Source organism: Delphinapterus leucas, chromosome 1 (assembly GCF_059928025.1).
Source record: "Delphinapterus leucas isolate spDelLeu-1000000601 "Yukka" chromosome 1, BTC_Dleu_Yukka2, whole genome shotgun sequence".
In the NCBI taxonomy this organism is placed as follows: Eukaryota; Metazoa; Chordata; class Mammalia; order Artiodactyla; family Monodontidae; genus Delphinapterus; species Delphinapterus leucas.
The window spans coordinates 37,706,524-37,711,206 of NC_143129.1; positions in this window are offsets into that span (position 1 = coordinate 37,706,524).

Sequence of the window (4,683 nt, forward strand, 5' to 3'; positions counted from 1 at the left end):
TTTCTCACCATTGAGTATAATTTAGCTGTAAGCTTATTATACATGGCCTTTATTTTGTTGAGATACGTTCCTTCTATACCTAGTTTGCTGAGAAATTTTTTTATCATAAAAGTGTGTTGAATTTTTTCAAATGTCCTTTCTGTATCTATCAAGATGATTATCTGATTTTTATCCCTCATTCTGTTAATGTGGCATATCACATGGACTGTTTTGTGTATATTGAATCATCTTTGCACCCTAGGGATAAATCCCACTTGGTTATAGTGTATGATCCTGTATGTTTATGTGGTGTTGAATTCTGTTTGCTAGTATTCTGTTGAAAATTTTTGCCTACATGTGTATCAGAGATATTGGTCTATAGTTTTGTCTTCTTGTGGTATGCATTAGTAACAGGGTGATATTGGCCTTACAGAATGAGTTTGGAAGTGTTTGCTTTTCTATATTTTGGAAGAGTTTAAGAAGAATTGGTATTAACTCTTCTTTAAATGTTTGGTAGAATTCACCTGGGAAGTCATCTTATCCTGGGCTTTTCTTTGTTGGGAAGTTTTTGATTACTAATTCCATCTCCTACGTTGCTGTTGGTCTTTTTAAACTTTTTATTTCTGCTGGATTCAGTCTTTGGTAGGTCATCCTATGTGTTGGCATATAATTATTTATAATAATTTGCCTTGATCTTTTAAAAATTTCTGTGACATCTGTTGTAACGTCTCCTCTTTCATTTCTGATTTTTTTTTTGTTTTTTTGCGGTATGCAGGCCTCTCACTGCTGTGGCCTCTCCTCTTGCGGAGCACAGGCTCCATACACACAGGCTCAGTGGCCATGGCTCACGGGCCCAGCCGCTCCACGGCATGTGAGATCTTCCCAGACCGGGGCACGAACCCGTGTCCCCTGCATCACCAGGCGGACTCTCAACCACTGCGCCACCAGGGAAGCCCTCATTTCTGATTTTATTTATTTGAGTCTTTTCTCTTTTTTTACGTGGTTAGTCTAGCTAAGTTTCTATTAATTATTTTTATGTTTTCAGAAGTTCAGCTCAATTTTAGCATTTTTTCTATTGCTTTTCTATTTTCTATTTCCTGTATTTCTTCTCTATTTTTAAATATTTCCTCCCTTTTGCCAACTTTGACCTTAGATTGTTCTTTTTCTAGTTTCTTTACATGTTGAGGTGCAGTTAAATTGTTTATTTGAAATTAGTCTTTTTTAAATGTATGTGTTTATTACTATAAACAATCCCTTTTAGCGCTGCTTTTGCTGTATCCCATAAGTTTTGATACATTGTATTTTCATTTGTCTCAAGGTTTATTTCTGTTTTGATTTCTTCTTTGATCCAATGGTTATTCACGAGTATAATGTTTAATTTTCATGTATTTTTGAATTTTTCTGTTTCCTCCAGTTTGATTTCTAGTTTCATTCCATTGTGGTTGGAAAAAGATATGTGAAATGTTTTCAATCTTATTAAATTTGTTAAGACTTGTTTTGTGACCTAGTATGTGATTTATCCTGGAGAATGTTTTGTGTGCTCTTGAGAAGAATGCATATTCTGCTGTTGTTGAGTGAAATATTCTGTGTACATCTATTAGGTAAATTTGGTCTATAGTATTGTTCAAGCCTGCTGTTTCCTTATTGACTTTTCTCTCTGGATGATCTATTATTGTAAGTGGGGTACTGAAGTTTACTATTGGTGTATTACTGTGTATTTCTCAATTCAGATCTTTCAATACTTGCTTTCTATATTTAGGGGCTCTGATGTTGGATGTGCAATTGACCTTTGAGCAATGTGGGGTTAAGGGCACTAACCCCCCACACAGTTGAAAATCTGCATACTGCTATCTCTGCCTCAAAAGCAAAGGTTGATAAATGACTGACCCAAGGCCAGGAAGCTGAAGCAGTTTGGATATAATCAGGACTCAAATTCTAATTTCTTTTGATTCTGCATATTGTGATCTTTTATCAAACACAAACTATTCCCACACACTTAAAGAGCTGTAAAAATAAAAATGAAGGTACTATATTTGTTGAAAAAAATCTGTGTATAAGTGAACCCACACAGTTCAAACTCATGTTGTTCAAGGGTCAACTATATATATATACATATATATATGTATATGTGTTTTTTATCTTCTTGTCGATTTCACCTTTTATCATTATGTGATGACTTTCTTTCTCTCTTGGTGAGAGTTTTAAACTTAAAGTTTATTTTGTCTAATATTATTACAGTCATTGCTACTCTCTTTTGATTACCATTTACATGGAATATCTTTTTCCATCTATTTACTTTCTGCCCATTTGTGTCATTTAACCTAAATTGAGTTTCTGGTAAACAGTATACAGTTGGATCTTATTGATTTTTAGTACTTTAAGCCACTCCTTATCTTTTGTTTGAGTTTAATCCTCTTATGTTTGAAGTAATTATTGACAGATAATTGAAAGGACTTACTATTGTCATTTTGTTGTTTTCTGTCTGATTTGTAGTTCTGTTGTTCGTCTCTTACTGTCTTCCTTTGTGATTCTTTTTGGTAATGATATATTTTGATTTTTTTTTTTTATCTACTGTAGGTTTTTTCTTTGTGGTTACCATGAAGTCTGAATAAAACTTCTTATAGTTATATAAATAGTTAAAATAAAGCTGGTAACAACTATAATCACATGCAAAAAATCAACAATTTTACTCCTCCTCCCCCACTTTATTATTAATGTCAAAATTTACTTCTTTTTATATTGTATATTCATTAACAAATTTTTGGATTATAGGTATTCTTAATACTTTTGTCTTTTAACTGTTATACTAGGGATAAGAGGGATTTACTCACCACCATTACAATGCTAGAGTATTCTGAATTTGACTATACATTTACTTTAATAGGGAGCTTTCAAATGCTTTCTTGTTGCTGTTTAGCTTTCTTTTGTTTCAATTTGAAAAAGTCCCCTTAGCACTTCTTGTAAGTCAAGTCTAGTGACCAGTTCCCTCAGTTTTTGTTCTTTGGGCTTCATGAAGCTGGTTGCTCACCATAGATTTGGGAAAATTTCAGCCAATATTACTTTAAATAACTCTTCTGCCCCTTTCTCTTTCTCTTCTCCTGGAACTCATCTGATGAATACATTGGTTCACTTGATCATGTTCCATAAGTTCCATAGACTGTCTTCCTTATTTTTTTAATTCTTTTTTCTTTTGCTTCCTCTAACTGGATAATTTTAAATGATCTGGCATCAACTTCACTGATTCTTTCTTCTGGTTGACCAAGTCTGCTCTTGAAGCCTTCTGTTGAATTTTTTATGTCAGACAGTTTATTCGTCAGTTCCAGAATTTGTTTGGTTCTTTTTTTTTTTTTTTATGGTTTCTATATCTTTGTTGAACTTTTCATTTGTTTATGTATTATTTTCCTGATTTCATTTAGTTTTTTATCTAATGGATGACTGAACTTCTTTAAGATGATTGTTCGTTTTTTGTTTTTTGTTTTTCAGGCAGTTCAATAACATTTCTTTGGTGCTTTATGTAATTTGCTCTTTTGGTAGAATCATGCTTTCCTAATTCAATTGATCTTTGTATCCTTTTATTGATGCTTGCACATTTGAAGAAATAGTCACCAATTCTGGTCTTTGCAGATTGGCCTTGAAAGGAAAAGCCCTTCACAGTCAGCCCAGGCCAGATATTCTGGTGGGCCAAGTGGCAGGGACCATGGGTGGACCAGCTGCCAAGGGATCTGTGGGCAAACAGGCAGGTGTGGTGTTTCAGTCAGCAGGTAATTGGTCATGATGCTGGCTTCCATGAGCATGGCTGCTGTCTTCATTTCTTTTTCTTCTTCTTTTTCCAGGAACTGCATATTTGTAACTAAAGAACGTTAACCCATTTCTTATTTTCTTTTTTATATTGAAATTATTATTTTATTATTTATTTTAAATTCTAATTTAGTACATGATTATAGATACGAAGTTCAGTAAAGAAAGTATTCACTGCCTACATTTGTTTTCTGGCCACTATCATTATTTATTTCATCCCATGATTATTACCAAAAAAATAAAGTTAAATTAAAAATGCCAAATGGAGAAAGGAGAATGTTACAAATGACCTCTAGGTGTCAAATTTATGAGACATGAGAATGGTCTGGTAGTAGACCAGTGATCTTAGCCTTTACATTACACCCAAGCCAGATAAACAGAAACATGAAGGAAGAATGGGTCAGTCAGAAGGACAAAAGGAGCCAAGTAACTATAAACTGGCTGTATCAAGGCATAAAGAGCATGTCAGTGTGGTTAGAAAGTGGTTATTGAGGGAGACTGACTCAAAGTCCAAAGAAATTAGATCATGTAGAGTTTTAAAGACCATAGTGAGCCAGTAGGTTTACTCTAATTAAAAATGAGAAGCAAGTGGTGATTGGAGATTTTTAAGAAAGAAAGTTATAGGTTCTGATTTTCATTGTCAGAAACTTTAGAATCATCCTCTAAGCCAAGTCCTGTCAGTTTTTACTTCTAAAATTCAGGTAGATGATGTGACACATTGCACAGAGATGTTTCAAAGAAGCACTGGTATTTCTGTTATCAAATCTTTACTGAACTCATGACAACAATGAAGTTTTTTTTTTTAACAAAGTTTTATTGGAACACAGCCATGCTTACTCATTTATGTGTTTTATGATGGTTTTCATGCTAAAATGGCAGATTTGAGTAGTTGCAATAAAGACTGTA